Source organism: Gopherus evgoodei, chromosome 7, assembly GCF_007399415.2.
Source record: "Gopherus evgoodei ecotype Sinaloan lineage chromosome 7, rGopEvg1_v1.p, whole genome shotgun sequence".
In the NCBI taxonomy this organism is placed as follows: domain Eukaryota; kingdom Metazoa; phylum Chordata; order Testudines; family Testudinidae; genus Gopherus; species Gopherus evgoodei.
This window is the reverse complement of record NC_044328.1, coordinates 66,005,554-66,025,177: the sequence shown is the minus strand read 5'-3', so window position 1 is coordinate 66,025,177 and position 19,624 is coordinate 66,005,554. Positions and strand designations below refer to the sequence as shown.

The window sequence follows — 19,624 nt, the reverse complement described above, 5'->3', positions numbered from 1 at the left end:
AATAGGTAGAGCCCCATGTTTTTAGCAAATACTCAAATTTGGAGAGGCAGGTGGGCCAAACTTGAATGGCAATGCCACCTGTGTGTTGCAACGCCTAGAGCGGGGAGCTGGGCCCAGCCCTGCAGGAGAAGAGCTGCTGCTGTAGTGTGAGTGTAGGGCTGATTCATTCTGCAGCACCCTGCTCCTTCCCCCAGAGCCTCCCTCTCCAGGGGCAGGACCCAACACCCTCTTACAATGAGCTTCGCACGAGGAGACAAACTTCCCAAAAAATAAAATGAAGAATTTATAAATAAAAAAATTCGCAGGGTTCTAGCAATATGGTTCCTGCCTCAAAGGGGCATGCAAGTGGATTAACATACAAATAAAACACATTATGGTATAACAGCATGACTAAGACAATAGCTTATGACTATAGAGTTTTGATACTCTCAGTCTTGCAACATTCTACGCAGCATGACCACACTGCTTTTAAAAAACATTAGGATTAATAATAATACGATGTCTATAGTGCCTTTCATCCAATAGCTTTACAAACCATTAAGCTTCACAACACCCCAGTGAGACAGATACGGATCACTTCATCCACCATTGAAAGGCAGCCACCGGTGGAGTGGAACACAACAGCTGTCTAACTGTGCAGTTAGATTATACCACATTTTAGGGCAGGAACTGAAGAATACCATATACTATTAGAACAGCAGGGGGAATTTAGGAGGATAGTTACTTGAGTTTGAATTTGGCCCAGGCATGAGGATTAACACCTCTGCTCTGATGAACAGGGATGTTGAAATTTTAATGACCACAGGTGGTCAGAACCTCTGTTTTGTGCCTTATCTGAAAGACCGCACATACAGTAAAATACCCACATCCTCGAATAACACCATGCTAGATTTTTGATTTAGTACTGATACAAAGAGCAGAGTGGCCCCTACTGAATTGCCAACACCGCTTCAAAACTTAGATGTTCCTTGGCACGGCCCCGCCATGCTTAGCTTGGTGAGATCTAGCTGGATAATAGCACAAGGGAGTGTTGTCTCATTTAATTCAGTCCAGGAGGGAGTGACAGGCACAGGAACTCAATGCACTATATATTTTACAGGATCTCTCTTCCACCTGCCTCCTCTCCTATCCCTTTTACTTGCCTGCATTTGTTAATCTGAAGGTACCAGTGGGGCTTTGGAGGTAGCCCTGCTGAAGTCTGTGTTCCAATTCTCTTTCTTTAAAGAACCTGCAATACATCAGAGCCCTGGAATTGTCCTCATTCTCAGAGATGATTTAGGGCAGTGGTTCCCAAACTTGTTCCACCATTTGTGCAGGGAAAGCCCCTGGCGGGCTGGGCTGGTTTGTTTACCTGCCGCGTCCGCAGGTTCGTCCGATCGCGGCTCCCAGTGGCTGCGGTTCGTTGCTGCAGGCCAGTGAGGGTTGCTGTGAAATGTACTGTTTCGCAGCTAGCCAGAGCGGAGTGGCCCAATTAACATTCTGCTGAATAGGGTAAAATTAACCCCCACGTTCCTGGCCTATCAGCACAAAATGAGAGTCAAAGTTCAGAATATTAAAAGAAGCATTTACCTGAAACATTGGTCTGCAGAATGTTTCATTCTAATGTGATTTTTGCAAAGTGGTTGTAAGTTTGACATAGTGATTAATACTAAAAGGTCTTAATTTACCACATTGTCACACTGTAGTATTTCCCTCTACTTGAAACAGGAAATAATTGTTGTATCTCTGTTTTTGTGAAGTGATAATTGATAATATCTGTTGATTTCATAAAGACAGCCAGCAGAGTTTGTAGCCCAAAATAATCAAAATCGAGCTCACTGAATCATGCTGTTGAGAAACAGCTGCACCGCTTTGCAGTTTAGAGACATATCAGATACTTATTTCAAAACAATGAGCAGATTACTGCTTACGAATAGCAGAAGTGCCTCTTTTTCATGGCGCATAATTATCATTTTATAAAAATTAACATTGCACATGTAACTTTCTGTTTATATTTGCCCAAGCTTCTGTTGAGGTAACCCTGTTTTGGGGGGTTAAACTTTTTAAGGAGAAAGTCAGTCACTGGACTACTTTCATTTTAATATCACTTTACTATAATCGGTTGATTGCATCCTATTAGTTTTTTTAAAATACATGATAATCATGTATAGTTTGAATTGTGCAGCATCTGGTATCTGGCAGACGTTTTAATTAGGCTGTGTCTACACTGCACCGCAGTTCCGATTACAGAGGAATAAATAGCAGGGATCTCCTAAGGGATGTGCTGTAACTTCCCCATGTAGACCCTAGAGGTGCAAAGTAAAAGGTTCCTAGTTCACAGTAATATAGTCCTGTTGGAAGAGGACTTCATTAACATGCATTGTGAACCTTTTGATTTGTGCCCACAGCACACACCGGGGGGAGTTAAAGCATATCACTTTGGTGCACACTGCTAGTCACACTTTTGTCCAAACTGCAGAGTGGTATAGCCAAGCCCTTAGATTTCGTGGAACAAGTTTGTCCTTAGAGAAAGTTCAGGTTGATTTTCGGCATGTGATGCCCAAGGGAAAATATCTTAGGTTTTTACTGCAAAAATAAATGAATAAAATTATATAAAGGATCCATATTTCTCTTTTTACTATCTGTCCCTTTCTTCTCAACAGCTGTTAACGTACAGCTGGCTATGTGTAAGTAACCTATTTCTAGGGCTATTCCATGTTGCATTTTTCAGTTAGATTACCTGGAATAAACTGCTTCTGGAGTGAGAGATAGGAACTGAAATTACTATTGTTTCTAAACCTGATTAGAACTATTAGTATAATACTATGTTCAAGCTCCTTGGTTCCCACAGACAAAAAGAATAGTGTGAATTCTCTTGAGTGAAAAAGTGTGTTTTGAAGAAAAGCAGACCAAATTATGAAGGAGGAAGAAGTTTGTATATTAAGACAATTAAATGGCGTGGATAAAATTTGATTATGCCTTCAGCCAACGTCTCTTTTCACATGTCTTACTGTATGTGACAACTAAGTTCAATGGAAATGTTCTGTAACACCACTTTATGCGCTTTGTCAATTCTGTTTTTTGAAAATCTGGTAAGATGTATGTTTATAGAATAATAGTTTGTTTCTTGACTGCAGCGGTTTTGTTGGGATGTAGGCAATGCAACATCCAGTTCCAAATTATTTGTTGAGATTGAAAAACTGCTCATATATAAACCCAGATTTGGTTTGACTTTCTTTAATTCTCTTACCCTAAAATTAATTTGACATATTCTAAAAGGAAGAGTTTTGAACAATATTATTAGCTATGAAGAAGATTCATGTGACTGTTTATTGCATCCAGTATACTTTACTAAATATTCCTATATTACATTATATTACGGGTGTTAGTTTCCACACAGTGTTTTTTCACTTGTATTTGGAATAACTCTAACAGCATTACTCATTATTCCAACTTGTGCCGTTAGAAAAATATCAGTTTACAAATACAGTATTGTTACTCATTGTCAGATGCTGTTTTGTCTTGGGAAAACCCATGACCAAAATTTTCACAATAGGATAGTTGGGCTTCAAAATCTAAATTTAGAAAACTAATTTTTCAGAGGTGATGGTCATGTTAACTACCTATAATTTCTTTGAAAGCTGTTGGTGCTCAGTATTTACAAAAAATGGGCTACTTTTATTTAGATGCCTAGCTTTAATCACCAGTGTTTCAAAATTTGGCCCAATCAATACTGATTTTTGTGTCAGCGTAGGTGTTGATTTTATCCCTGGATTGTGATGGTGTCCTATTCTATTGAGTTAGGGTGATTTGTCTCTTTAGATCACATTGTGTGTTCTAGAGAATTGGAAGAGGTGTGTTTGGTGTGGTAGTAGGGGTATGGCTACATTTGGAATTTCAATTTGAAGTGTGAGTGTAGTCGGAGCAGCAGCGCTGGGAGAGAGCTCTCCCAGCGCTGCATGTAAACCACATCCCTTACGGGTGTAGCGTGCAGCGCTGGGAGCTGTGCTCCCAGCGCTGCCACCCTGATTACACTGAGGCTTTACAGCGCTGTATCTTGCAGCGCTCAGGGGTGTGTTTTTTCACACCCCTGAGCGCGAAAGTTGCAGCGCTGTAAAGTGTGAGTGTAGCCATGGCCTAAGTGAAGGCAGGTTAATTTGGTAGCTTTAAGCAGTTCCTAAAAGAAACAGCAAATTCTGAATATGCCTGGGGCAGGAGCTTCCTTCTTCCTTTCTTTATATATATTGAAGGACGCTCCTGCTCCATAGACATTCAGGACTTAATCTTTCTTTCTTTCCTTTCTTTTTTTTTTTTTTAAACCTATAAAAGTGAAAATTGTGTGTGCACACATGTTCCTTCAGGTTGGAGGGATGGTTATAAAGATTTGCACCGCCACATGGGTATACGTGGGGTGATGGTAAATTAAGCTCTTGCACCAAGCCATCACATAAGCCAAAGACATTATTTAACTTATGTGCTTCTAGCAGTCTTTCTGATTCCTGTATGAATCAGTGTTCAGTGAGACTTTCTAGTCCTACACCCTTTCTGTTGGCTGGTCCCTGGTCATTTTCATTTCTGCTTTTCTAATCAGGTTGCGCTCCCTGCAGCATATGCATTCTTTTCAATGTTCCTGTTAAGATATAGTTATATTCTGCAACCATACCACTTCTGCTGCAAAACCACGCAGCACAGTGGTTAGTCAATATTCGAGGCCTGACCAGGTTGTCTCTATTAGGAGGAGAAATGGATGATGCAAATCAAGTATTTCTTTTGTGCAGTCCTGTTTATATACGAAGAATGTACACAAAGACATGTTTCCCTGAATCTTCTAGAAACAAACAGCAGGCAGTTTCCTTGCTTAGAGATCCAAGTCTGCCTTTCCAGCAAGTATTGTGCCCATTAGAATCTAAGTATCTTGTCTTCCTCCCAGGGCTACTCTCTTCACTGCTCCTCTCAGTATTTCCTGGCTTTCCTGAAGCTTCCTCCTTCTTTCATACATAAACGCACATAGCTGCAACCATTCAGTCCCCAAGCCCTCTGTTTTTTACAACTGGTCCCAGGAAAATTCATCAGCCCGTGTGGCTTAGCTAGTGATCAACCTTGCCATGCAGCCCATTGCTTTGGGTTGTTGCTTCATATTATTTCCAGATATCACTACATAAAAGTGCGTTTAATTGTTCCTCCCCATCTATCCTGAAAAAGGTGCTTTACACACACACCAGTTTTAACAAGGCAATTGTGTATAGATCAGACCACTTGATGGCAGCCAATAACACCTTCCAGCAGAACACTAAATTAAGCAGGACTTGGCGGAGTCAGTACCTGAATTGGAGACCTCCAGGTGCAATCCTAGCTGGTTCATGAAGTGATAATGGTTTAGTAGGTGGTATTCTTCTGTCTGAGTTAGACCTCAACCTTGTTCCACAATGCTGTAATTTTATTGATTAGACTTGGAGTAGATGCTCTGTTGATGTACATTACAAATCCCATGTCATTTCCTACATAATCTGGTTAAATTTTAACTTGATTTATTATTTGATTGCCTAAAAACAAAAAAACACAATTTTTCAGCTGATTACATTTAACTTCCTTCAAACTGTTGTACAATGGTGTCCACTGTTAAACTATTACAGGATGGCAGGTGCAGGGCTGGATTAAGGCCCTTTGTTGGGATTGCTGGGCTGTAAGGGTTGGGGATAAACAGTTACTCACCTTTTGTAACTGTTGTTCTTCGAGATGTGTTGCTCGTATCCATACCAATTGGGTGTGCGTGCCGCATGCACGGCTGTCGGAAACTTTTCCCTTAGCAACATCCGTCGGGTTGGCAGTGGAGCCCCCTGCAGTGGCGCCTCTATGGCACTCAATATATGACCCTGCCGACCCAGCGCGCCCTCAGTTCCTTCTTGCCAGCTACTCTGTTAGAGGGAAAGGGGAGTGGGTTTGGAATGGATGTGAGCAACGCATCTCGAAGAACAACAGTTACAAAAGGCAAGTAAGTGTTTGTTTTTTCTTCTTTGAGTGATTACTCATACTGATTCCAATTAGATGTCTCCCAAGCCTTACCTAGGCGGTGGGGTTGGAGTGAAGGAGTGCAGATTGTAGCACCACTCTACCGAAAGCTGCGTCGTCTTTGGCATAGAATATCAGGGTTGGAAGGGACCTCAGGAGATCATCTGGTCCAACCCCCTGCTCAAAGCAGGACCAATCCCCAGACAGATTTTTGCTCCAGATCCCTAAATGGCCCCCTCAAGGATTGAACCCACATCCCTTGGTTTAGCAGGCCAGTGCGCAAGCATGCCGCATGATGGCATAGTGCCATGTGAAGGTATGCACCGAGGACAGAGTTGCCGTTCTGCATATGTCTTGGATAGGCACCTAGGCCAGGAATGCCACTGACGAGGACTGGGCCCTAGTGGAGTGTGCGGTGAGAGCTGGAATCACCATCTGCTCATAGCAAGTGCAGATGCAGGATGTGATCCATGAGGATATTCTCTGAGAGGAGACCGGAAAGTCTTTCATCGTGTCTGCCACCACAACAAAGATCTGGATCAATTTTCTGAATGGCTTAGTGTATTTGATGTAGAAAGCCAGGGCTCTGCAGACATCAAGGTAATGCAGCCGCTGTTCCCGGGGACCAGCATGAATTTTTGGGTAAAAGACGGGCAGGAAAATGTCCTGGCTGGTTTGACAGTTCGACACCCCCTTGGGGAGGAAGGCCGGATGCGGTCTGAGTTGCACCTTATCCCTGTGGCAGGTATATATATGCTAGCAAGCAAGCTAGAGATAACAAGGTCAGTTCAATCAGGGAGGATGAGGCCCTGTTCTAGCAGTTGAGGTGTGAAAACCAAGAGAGGAGAAACTGGTTCTGTAGTTGGCAAGCCATTCACAGTCTTTGTTCAATCGTGAGCTGATGGTGTCAAATTTGCAGATGAACTGAAGCTCAGCAGTTTCTCTTTGAAGCAGACCTTAAGGTGGCCATCCTGCAGCAAAAAAACTTCAGGACCAGACTTCAAAGAGAAACTGCTGAGCTTCAGTTCATCTGCAAATTTGACACCATCAGCTCACGATTGAACAAAGACTGTGAATGGCTTGCCAACTACAGAACCAGTTTCTCCTCTCTTGGTTTTCACACCTCAACTGCTAGAACAGGGCCTCATCCTCCCTGATTGAACTGACCTCGTTATCTCTAGCTTGCTTGCTAGCATATATATACCTGCCCCTGGAAATTTCCACCACATGCATCTGAAGAAGTGGGTATTCACCCACGAAAGCTCATGCTCCAAAACGTCTGTTAGTCTATAAGGTGCCACAGGATTCTCTGCTGCTTTTACAGATCCAGACTAACACGGCTACCCCTCTGATACTTTATCCCTGTGGAAGACAGTATAAGGCGGCTCCGAGGTGAGGGCCTTCAGCTTTGAGATGCATCTCGCAGATGTAGTGGCAACCAGGAAAGCTGTCTTCCAGGAAAGATATAGGAGGGAACACGTTGCCAGAAGTTCGAACGGGGGCCCCATGAGCCTCAAAAGGACCAGGTTAAGATCTCAGCCAGGGATAGGCTAGCAGACCTGTGGGTATAGATGGTCTAAGCCTTTGAGAAAGTGACCAACCATAGGATTGGTGAAGACAGCGGCTAGACATGCCCAGGTGGAAGGCTGAGATGGCAGCGAGGTGAACCTCCATGGAAGACACTGCCAGGCGCTGCTGTTTCAGGTGCAGGTGATACTCCAAAATGAGGGGTATCGGCAGCTGGAGAGGGAATGTGCAGCACTGGTCACACCAACACAAAAATCTCTTCCACTTTGCCAGATATGTGGCTCTAGTGGAGGTCTTCCTGCTGTGTAGCAGGACCTGTCTTACTTGGTTTGAACACAGAAGCTCCTTGGGGTTCAGCCATGCAGCTTCCAAGCCATGAGCTGGAGGAACTGGAGGTCGGGATGGCAGAGGCGACTGTGGTTCTGAGTGAGTAGGTCAGGGAGGAGAGGCAATGTGACTGGTATGTCCACTGACAGCTCCAGCAGCATGGTGTACTAGTGCTGGTGAGGCCATGCTGGAGCTATCAGAATCACCTTTGCCCCCTCCCTGTCGATTTTGAGCAGGACTTTGTGCACGAGAGGGAACATAGGAAAGGCATAGAGCAGGTGACCTGTTCAGGGTAGCAGGAATGCATCCGTGAGGGAGTCCAGGCTGCAATCCTAGAAGGAGCAGAACCCTGGGCACTTTCTGTTGCTTCGGGTGGCAAACAGGTCGACCTGGGGAAACCCCCACCTTTGGAAGATGTGGTGCACAACATCTGGCCGGAGAGACCACTCATGCAAATTGAAGGACCTGCTGAGGTGGTCTGCCAGCATGTTCTGGATCCCTGGAAGAAAGAACGTGACCAGGTGAATGGAGGGGGCTATGCAGAACTCCCACAGTCGAATGGCTTCTTGGCAGAGGGGGGAGGAATGGGCTCCCACTTGCTTGTTGATGTAAAACATGGCTGTGGTATTGTCCATTAGAACTGCTATGCAGCGACCTTGCAGTTGGGACTGGAAAGTTTGGCAAGCAAGGCACAGGACCAGCAGCTCCCAGGTGTTGATATGGAGGGAGAGCTTTGACTGAGACCACAGGCCCTGAGTCTGAAGGGTTCCCAGATCTGTGCCCTACCCCAAAACTGATGTGTCGGTGATCAGGGACAAGGAAGGCTGGGGGCAGTGGAAGAGTACTCCCCCCGCACACCACTTGGGCGTCCAGCCACCAGCAGAGAGAGGCAAGGACCTGCCCTAGTACAGTGACCACTGAATGTAAGTTGTCACGCCCTGGACAGTAGACCGAGGTGAGCCATGGTTTCAGCAACCTGAGCTGGAGCCTGGCATGCCGGGTCATGTATGTGCATGAAGCCATGTGGCCGAGGAGACTCATGCACCCTCATGTTGTCAAGGCTGGGAATTGCTGAAGGCCTTGAATGATGTCCATGATAGCCTGGAAGCAGGAGTCTGGTAGGAGGGTCTGTGCCTGAACAGAGTCTAGCAGCGCCCAGATGAATTCTATTCTCTGGGTTGGTTCTAGGGTCGATTTTCTCCACATTGAGGAGGAGACCCAGCCCTTTGAACGTATGCCTGACCAAGTGGAGTTGGGACTGCTCCCATTCTCTGGTGCGGCCCCGAAGCAGCCAGTCATTGAATTAGAGATACACTTGCACCTGCCATCGACGGAGGAAGGCAGCCACGACTGACATACACTCGGGGGGATTGTTGAAAGGCCAAATGGAAGGGATGTAACCTGGTAATGTTCGCAATTGACCATGAAGTGCAGGAAGCACCTGTGCACTGGATGAATTGCTATGTGGAAGTACCCATCCTTCATGTCGAGGGCGGCATACCAGTCTCCAGGATCCAAGGAAGGGATCATGGTGCGAAGGGAGACCATGTGGAACTTCAACTTTACCATGAATTTGTTGAGCCTGTGTAGGGCCAGAATGCGCTGGAGGCCCCCTTTGACCTTGGGGTTAGGAAATATCGGGAGTAGAACCACTTGCCCTTTAGGTCTCGTGGAACTTTCTCTACCGCCCCCATGGTGAGTAGTGCCCAAATCTCCTGAATTAGGAGTTGTTCATGAGTGGGGTCCATGAAAAGGGACAGGGAAGGGGGGTGGAAGGGCGGGCAAGAGCAGAATTGGAGAGAGTATCCTGCTTCCACCATGCGAAGGACCCAGTGGTCTGAGGTTATTTGGGACCACGCAAGGTGGAAGTGGGATAAATGATTCAAAAAGGGCAGGGAAGGATCCGGGGGTAAGTCTGTATGCTGTCCTCGGGTTTCCCTTCAGAAGGCCTCCTTGGAATCCGATGGTGGTTTGGTCAGGCCCTGGCCTTGTCCAGACAGGGAGTTGGAGGGCTTCCTTCTGCCATTCCATCCCCGCCGCCTGTAAAAGTCTTGCCTCCGCTGAGGAGGGTAGGAGCACTGTTGTGGCTGCTGGGGCTTGAAGTGTCTCCACTGGGTTGCTGGGGTAAGCATACCCAGGGACTTCATGGTCGCTCTCGAGTTCTTAACGCTATGCAGCCTAGAGTCAGTCTGCTCTGCGAACAGGCCCTCCCCGTCAAAGGGCAGATCCTGGAGTGTCTGCTGAGCCTCAGGAGGCAGGCCAGAGGCTTGCAACCAAGAGGTGCACCTCGTGGCAATCCCAGAGGACAAGGTACGCGTGGCTGAGTCTGCAGCATCCAGTGAGGCATGCAAAGAGGTCCATGCCACCATCTTGCCACCATCAATAAGAGCCCCAAACTTTTCCCTGGACTCAGGTGGCACAAGCTCCTTGAACTTCAGCATGGAGTTCCAGGAGTTAAAGTTGTAGCTGCTCAGGAGTGTCTGCTGATTAGCAATCTGAGCTGGAGCCCCCCCCGTGGAGTATACCTTTGGCATCCTTAAACTTCGGCTTTGGTGTCTGCTGCCTGTGCCTCTCCTCTCGTTCATGGCCACAACCACCAGCGAGCAGGGTAGTCGTACCCCTTTGAGAGTACAAAATATTTGCGTTTGATCCCCTTGACCATGGGAATGGAGACTGTCAGATGGTTTCAGCATTGGCCTGAATGGTCTTGATGAGGAGCAGGTTACCCTTGTTGGATCTTCCGGGGCCAAATACCGGCTCCTCTGATTCCACCCCTTCCTCGGCCTGCAGACCCAAGTTGCACGCCCCCCTGTGCAGGAGGTCTTGATGGGCGGAGATGTTTATGGGGGTGACCTGGAGATCCCTGCCACAGCCTCATCAGGGAAGGATGACCAAGAGGCCAAGATGGGGAGAGGGTCATCTTGAACTCCCTGTTCCACAGGGCCTTGATGCCGTGCATCGCTGACCATAGATCCAGGCTCAGGAACCGGAGCTGGAAGAAGTCCCAAGCTGGGGAGGGGGCACGACATCTCCTTCTCATCCTGAGGAGTGGACTGACTGGCCAAGACTTCTGGCACACTTGTTTCAGAGCTTGCCCAATGGAGCCAACCGTGCCGACAAATGGATCAATACCGGCTTGCCTCGAGATAGTGCCATCCACTGAGGCACCGGAGGCTTGATGTGGAGCAGAAGAGATTCTGGTGCTGTCATGGCAATGAGGTCCCTCGCAGCTACAAAAGTGTCCGTGGTGGAGAGCAGCTGAACTTCCACAACGCTGCGGGGCGGGGAGTCCAGCGGCACCAGACTCAGTGGCTCCCTCAGTGGGGCCGAAGTCAACAGTGTCATGTCCATGACCTTTGCTCCTGGGTGCTTCTTCTCTGGACTTACCACAGAAGCCTGCTCCAGGTGTGTGTTTGGGGTCTCTATGAAGAAGAGCCACCCTTCTCCGGCTTCCGGTGCCGCTTCAGTGCTGGGGAGTGGGAGTGGTGCCAGGTCGATATTGCTGGCTCTGGTGCCGGGGTGCGGTAATGTTTTGGGTCTTGGCCAGAGTCCACCCACAGTGCCGTTTCCACCATGGCCACCGGGGTGCTGCGCACCAAAGAGCCAGGTGCCGGGTCCTGCCGCGTTGAAGGAGGCTGGGGTCTAAGGAGCTGCTTCAGGTGAAAGTCCTACTCCTTCTTAGGCCACGTCCACACTACAGAGTAAAATCAAAATTAATAAAATCGATTTTATAAAACAGATTTTATAAAATCGATTTTACGCGTCCACACTAGGGCACATTACTTCGGTGGTGTGCGTCCATGGTCCCAGGCTACCATCGATTTCCAGAGCGGTGCACTCTGGGTAGTTCAGTAAAAGAATGGGACCAATAACTTCGATTTCCATCCACACTAACCCTAAATCGATTTAGTAATATCGATTTTAGGGTTACTCCTTTCGTTTAGCTGGAGTACATAAATCGATTTTAAGACCCCTTAAAATCGATTTTAAGTGCCTGGTAGTGTGGACGGGTACAGCGTTAAATCGATTTAACGCTGTTTAAATCGATTTAACGCTGTAGTGTGGACCTGGCCTTAGTCTGAGGACGAAATCTCTTGCAGATCCTGCACTGCTCAGCTTGGTGAGCCTCCCCCAGACCCTTCAGACAAAAGTCGTGGGGGTCGCCCATTGGCATGGGCTTGGAGCAGAACTAGCAGGGCTTAAATCTCGGGGACTTGGGAATGAGAGCCCAGAAGAAAGTAAGTCTGGGTGGAGGGTAAACCCCCTCAACCCAACTGCCACTAACTACAACAAAACCAAAAGAAAAACTCAACAAAAATCAGAGCAACTACTATCAAAATAAAGCTAGGGAAATGTGGAGAACTTGCTGAGCAAGACACCACAGTTCCAGTGACTATCATGGTAAGAAGGAACTGACGTTCAGCAGGGTCATATATTGAGCACCATGGAGGCGCCACTCCACTGCCGACCTGACGGATGCTGCTGGGGAAAACTTTCGGGCGGCCAGCCACACCTAATTGGAATCAATATGAGCATTTTATGTTTAGAAAAATGCTGATCTGTTTTGGCTCATTTTGCTGAATCAAAATATTATTTAAAACCTTTCTGTGTGTGGACTGCAGTTCCAACAATCCCCTGGTTCAGAGAGAGAAACTTCTCCTAACGATAAATTTTGAAACAAGTTATATTGATTTATGATTATTCCAAGAAAATCAGCCTGTGGGGATCTCTCAGCATATTTTATGTAGCTTCAAGACACTGTGCATTTATCAAAATGGTAAAAGAAATCTGGCATATCACTTCAGACATCATGAATAAGACTTCTAACCCAAAAGCATCTATATTTCAGTGATGACTTGCTAGCATTGAAAGCAACCAGAAGGAAGGATAAAACATGGTAACAGTCAAGACAGGGCATTTGATAGGCAAAGTAGAATGCATGAGTAGGCAGGATTGACCCAGAGAGGTTACAGATTTTAATAAAAAAGCATCTGCATTGACCAACGTATTTGCTTCTATGGTCAACCACACAGTCCAGTTATATTGCAGTATGCTGATGAATACAGCAGTCATTTGCCCGCAGCATATGTAGTCTAGCACTTTCCTTTCAACAAGACAGCGCCCTCACTAAGAGAACCTCATTCTTCCCTTAACAGCCTGTTGCAGATATTACCAACATGTTACCTTCGGTATTTGATTGTCTCAGATGAAAACTTGAGCCCCTTCGTCAGGATGACTCTTGAAAGATCCATAAGAAACTTACTGAAATTATAAGAATTCCATCTGACTGCAGGAAGTCTGCCTTTCCAGGTTTTAATAGAGGATTTAAGAATCTGGAAAATTGGCATAAAGATGTTTGTGTATCATACCTAACACCTGCTGTTTTTAGTTCCAATACCTTATTCCCACGTCCCTCCAAGCAAACTTCAAACTAAACTCCTTTATTCAATTGATTTTACTTTTTAAAGGTGTTTTTTTTTGTTTGTTTAAATATCTTCAACAGTTTTAGACTGATAAACAATAGTGTATGTTGTACAGTGATGTATAAAAGTATTATTCCTAACAAAGAGGGTTGGGTCAGATAGATGAAACTAGCCTGTTACATAGATGTTCCTAAATAGTATGTTTTGTGAGATTTGGTCTTATAGACACTGTCCTCAGTTTGGGTTGTAGAGGGACCAAGGGATTGTTCCCATTCAACAGTGTTCCTGTTTAAATCTTAGTCCTTTGTCTACATTCTCTTTCACTTACACACTCATCTAAATTCAATCTACCTGTCCCCATTAATTCACTCTCTCTCCTCTCCGATTCTCCCTGAGTCATCCTTTCCTTTCTTAGTCCCTCAGTCTTCTCCCTCTGCTATTCCTGTTCCCCATTCTCCATTCTCTCCTTAATCCCTATCGCCCATTGCATTCTCCTCTCGCCCAGTCTCTCACACTGTTCATGTTCTCCCCATTACTTACTCCATTTTTCTCTTTCATCACACATCATATGCGCATGTATCCACTGATATATCAGGCACATTTAAAGGTCCTCCTCCTGCATTCCGTGCTCCAGCTAAGTCCTCCTAAGGCACTCAGCTCCTTCCCTTCCTCTCATATATAGTAGCTCCCCACTTAACGTCCTCTCGCTTAACATTGTTTCGATCTTGCATCCCTGCTCCATTTAAAGTTGTGCAATGCTTCGCTATAATGTCATTTGGCTGCCTGCTTTGTCCACAGCTGGCAGCCCCCCTATCAGCTCCCCTACGCGCCCCTCCCAGCACTTCCCGCCCTCCCGCTGGCAGACCCTGCAGATCAGCGCCTTCCCACTCCTGCCCATGGCAAGCAGCTGGCTTGCAGCATTCAGGAGGGTGGGGGGAGGAGCGAGGACTCAATGCACAGGCTCCCTCTCCCTCCCCTGCCTCCTGAACACCGCAAACCAGCTGATTTCCATGGGCAGGGGAGGGCTGGAGGGAGACTGCGCGCTGAGTCCTCACTCCTCCCTCCTGCCCCCTGAATGTCGCAAGCCAGCTGATTGCTGTGGGCAGGAGGGAGAGGGGAGGAGCGAGGATGCGTCATGCAGAGTAAAGAGGAGGGGAAGAAGTGGGTTAAGGATGGGGCTTAGGGGAAGGGGTGGCGTGGGTGGGCTGATGGTGGAGTCCCCCGCCCCTGGTGCTTGCGGAGTAGGGGAAGCTGCCACTGCTGCTGCGCAACCTGCTTCTCCTAGTCTACAACACCTTCAGCCTCCTTGCCTACCTCATTGTCTCCAGTGCCAGTGGGCTGTGCCTGTGTGGGGTAAGGCGGGGGCACCTCTCAACTATAGTATTGTACTGTATGGAAAAAAAAAAAAAAAAAGGCCCTGGAACCTAACACCCTCCTCCCTCCATTTACATTCATTCTTATGGGGAAATTAGATTCGCTTAACATTGTTTCACTTAAAAGTCGCATTTTTCAGGAACATAACTACAACGTTAAGTGAGGAGTTACTGTGTTGGCATCTAGGCCACCCCACCCTCAATCTTCCCCTCCCTTCTTTTTAAAAAAACAGAGGGTTGCTCTACTCCTAGCTTTGTTCCCTGACCTTAGGCCAGAACCTAAGTTCCTTTTAAGCTGAGTGCTGCGCAGCAGCCTATTAAATGTCACGCAGGCGCTCAGGAATGCAGGGGGGAGAGAGACCTCTCCCCTGGACTTGCTGCAGCCAGGGGAGAGGCACCCCGCCCCTGGCTCCAACTCTCTGCCCCAGCCCTGAGCCCTCTCCCACACTGCTCCTAAAAGCGCTGCTAAATCTAAGTCCTCAGCCCCACCCCTGCAACATGAATTTTGTTATGTGCACCAATATGGAGGTGGTGTGTCACACATCATCTCCATATTGGTGCACGTAACAAAATTCATTCCACACATGCGTGGGAAAAATTAGAGGGAACACTTGCAAACCTTCTTTCCCTATGCCCGTGCAGGTCTGAGTGGGAAGGAGAAGCCATGCTGGGATCGTCACGTCCCCACTTCAGCCTCAGGGGAAGAAGCCATCAGGATCCAGATAGAACCTGGAGCTGCAAGCTGGGCTGTCGTTTCTCTCCCAGCCAACAGGGAGAGTGAGGGAAGCACAGCTTGTGCACTGCAGGTGCATGAGCCATGAGCTTCTGCTCAGCCGCACTGTGTTCTTTAGTCCCACCAATAAGGTGTACAGGAGCCCTGTATCAGAACCCATTTCTCTGTGTACGTTTCTGTAAAGGTGCATAAGAAATTCAAACACATGTCTGTTGCTCTCCTCCCTTACTTCCTTAGACGGATTAAAGGCTCTCAGGAAAGTTAAGATGAATCAGATAAAGCTGTAAGGTTAATGCACGTAAGTTAAAGTGCATTAAACTCCTGTGTGGATGATTTCATTCAGAAGTAAAATGGCCTTAGTTTGCTGTGAAGGAGGATTAAGCTACAGCAAACTAAGGCCACTTGACTTGTGAATGAGAACTTGAATGTCCCCATGTAGGTAAGTCCTTGAAGTCAGGCTTTCTGCCCTTAGGGGATGATCATTAGAAAAGAGAGGCTAATTTGGAAAATGGTTTTCCCTCTCTAGCTACTTCACTTTTCCTCCAGTATCCTATTCGCTTTCATCAGGCAGGTCAGCTTTTCTCTGGAGTGTGTGATTCCCCTCCCCCTCCCTCCTCCACCCACATTGAGCATCTCTGTCCCTTTGGCAGGTCAGACTTACCACACCTTGAGACTAACACCTGCAGAGTGTGTGTCATAGTTTGCTCTTTCTCACCATGATGGTAGTTGGGTGGCAATATAACACACCTCTTTCATTGTATTGATCACAGTATTTGGTAGCTAACTGTTGCCACAGTGAGACTCCGAGGTGAAGTCTGAGCCCTCATCACTTTGCTTTACTCTCGCGTCTTACCTGGAGCTCATAATTATATGCTACAGTTTGGTTTAATTTTTGTTTAGCCAGACTGGAGTGCAAGGATTTTGCATCTGACCTCAGGCAACCCTCAGTTCCAACTTTTTCTGGTACAAAAGAAATTGAAAGTTTTATATAGGATTTGTGAGACCTGGAAGTTGCACCACATTACAGGTTATTTGCCTCTTTCTCTCCACTGTGATGCGACTTTTGGTTACAGAACTGCCATGAGCCCCCTTCCCAGTTGTTAGAATGCCCTTTATTAGTGCTAGAGACAATTTCTGTGTGTCTTGGAATGACAGACTTATCAGTTGAGACGATTATAAATAGCTTACCTGGAAATATGGGTTATCTCATAATAAGTACCCTCTGATACCTTCTGCAGTCCTCAAAGTTTGTTAAAAATATGATCACCATCTTCAAATCAACCATCTGGTATATTTTGCAACCGAAGTTGTTGCTTAGCCTTCGACATCATGGGAGCACCAGAATGTAATGGTGGTTCTTCATGACTTTTATTCAACTGTTACAATTACATATACTATTTATAAACATCTCAGTGTTTGAAGTCATTAATATATTTTTAAAATCAAGATATCTGCACGTAAAATCCATGGCAAGAATCAAACCTCAGTAATGATCTTTTGAACTGCTTAACCTGCTGACAAATCTGTTCCTCCTGTTGGCACCATGCACCATGGTTTTGGTTTCAGAGGTGCTGTAATTCCTCTCCTCTCACTTATTCTCTCACTACAGTTCTAATTAGTCCACTTGTGTAGACAAAAAAAAACCCAGTCAAGGATTTACTGGCAACCAGCACAGGTGAAGTGAGTGTTAGCCAATTAATTTTCAAAGGGAGCTTTTTGTTGTTTTGACTTTAATGCTGTCCGCATTACCCTTCCTTCCCTTAGTCGAGCGAATTTGTTTAGCCTCTTCTATGAAACTTTCTATAAAGGAACCAAAGGTTTCCGGCCCTCTGTGCTGCGTTTAGTTGAGAATGTAGAAACGAGTGATAGCTACCATTCTTCCTCGTAACAATAATGAGAGAAACTTTGACTTGGCCATGTTCAAAGTAAGTAAAGCTTTTTCTTTAACCGGACAAAGAAGAAAAGAGAATGTAGCAGATTGTTCACTTACCTAAGGATCTCAAGTTACAACTGACCTTTCTTTTTCTCAGCAGCAATGTTTACAATGACCCTGGCATTGTGGTTCCTTTGAAAGCATTCTTAAGGCAGCTTCAAATAGGATATAAACTCCTATTTAAGGTCCTCGATCTTTGACAGTCCCCCCCCACCAACCTGACCTATATCGGAGGTGTGGATGCACACACATGGAAAATATTGCCATAAATAGAACAGACTATTTATGAAAAAATAAGAAGTCATATTTTGGGAGGGTACATTTATATTAATCTCACATTTTGGCCTTTCTAGGTTTTTTCTCTATTTTTTCTTTTCCTTGGTATTTCCTATGTGGAGCTTGAAATTCTGTGCTGAAACCTCAACCGTGCTTTACATCTATTTTCTGATAATTTCTTGCATCATTTCCTTTTTACAAACCAACTGTTTGTTATGGCACAGGATTGAAAGCTGTCTCTTGCTATAATTTAAAATGCTGTGAAAATATCTTGCCTTTCCATTTATGTGGTAGTGTATCATAAAAATTGTTACTAGTTTTGGTATTTTGCTTTCAAAGCTCTTGTTTGGTACAGTATGTTGCACTAAACCCTTCCGGTTCTTACTTTGCATATTAATGATTTATTTAACCAGGTTGTATGATAAATAAAACTCAGGTTAATAAAAACATGCATGATCTGAACCCTTCTGAGTCTGGTTATTCACTCACTGGAAGTCTTTAAAGGGGATATGTAAAAACACAGAATATGCTTTTGAGAAAAGTTCATTCATCCTCTCTTCCTTTGCATTAGATGGATTCTTTTTAATACTTTCTGTTGCTAAGTTTAAAAAAAAAATCAAATGTAGGAGAGAAAATAAGAGTTCAGCAATGCATATTATTTAAGAGCAATCTCTTGAACACGAAATGGTGCTGCTGACTTTTTCTTTTTCTGAAAGACCCCATTCTAGTCCGTGAGGGCCTCAGTGTGAGAAAGTTTAAGATCTCAAGCTGTTCCCAAGTTTTGGCAGCAGTTCGGTTTTGTTGCAACTCTTTTGTGTGCTTGGGGTTTTCAGCAATGCGATGGCATCTGTAGTATATGTATCTGTAAAGCTTTCCTAAGTAATTTGAGTCCATCTTCATTGTGAGAACCATTCAGATGGTACAGGGGCTGTCTGTGATGCTGTGTGTGTGTAAGTGTACATATACTTGCATATGTGTATATAGTATGCAGGCACACTTGAAACTGGGATTGGCAGACTTGAGATGTCAAAGGTATTACAAAAGCTTTCTACATAATCTTTCTAGATCAGATCTAAGTGCAGTGTGTAATGATGTGTTGTGAATTTATGATTTTACTAACATATTAGCATCTGAATTCTATCGTTATTTGTGCTGTGCAAATAGGAAAGTGAGACAAGTGAAATGCAGAGTATGGCCTTTAAAGCAGAAAGAAGTTTCAATAATAAAGCGATCTTCAATAACTTCAATTTTTGAGAGGTTAATTTTTGCAGCTCTTAATAGGACTGAATACTTATGTGTCTCAAAGCTTCAGATTATTCTTCCAAATCCATTCTCTTTGCATAGTGCCTGATGCAGTTGACTGTCTGGATAGACATTGTTTCCCAATCACACTCCTATCAGTAGCGAAATTGTGATTTGTAACTTCAGTGGCAGATAGATTAAATACAGTGAACTTCAGAGCATAGTGCTTAACTACATAATCAACTTAGGTGCTTGAGAATGACATGGTCCTTGTTGCGCTAATTAATTGCATATTGGCTAGCAGTATAAACTAGCTAATTGCATACTAAATTGAAGTCCAAATGTTCCTCTTTATACTGTAATCACTCTGGACAAGTGATCAGTCAGAATACTCATGAGACTTTTGTCCATTCATCAATTTTGTTTAAGCAGCTGTTAATATATGTTGTTCAGTGTAAGAGGATATCAGATTTATGTATGAAACCTGTTTGTGGTATGAAAGCCAGAACAACATGCAAGATGTTAGCAGGAAAAACATAAAACTGGTTAGTTCTTCCAGTGTCCAGTTTCCAATAATAGCATATTCAGGAGGTGATGTCTATGCATGAAAGCACAGTGCCTCTTGGTGAAGTCTTTTCATTGGCTGTTTTAGTGCTCTGACAAAGTGTGATTTTTAAAAGGATTTTTGATGTGATGCAGAGACAGTAGAAGTTTAGATGTTCGTTACTCTAAACATAATAAGACTGAAAATAAATTCAGTAGAAAAAATCTGTTGACTACTTGTATTGAATGGTGCTTAGTG

At 45.1% G+C, this 19,624-nt stretch overlaps 1 protein-coding gene across 12 annotated transcripts in view; it reads left to right on the top strand.

Moving 5' to 3' along the window:
* Positions 1-19,624, top strand: part of KAT6B (lysine acetyltransferase 6B) — a 192,471-nt gene that overhangs the window by 135,785 nt on the left and 37,062 nt on the right. The gene's annotated exons all lie outside the window — the stretch shown is intronic.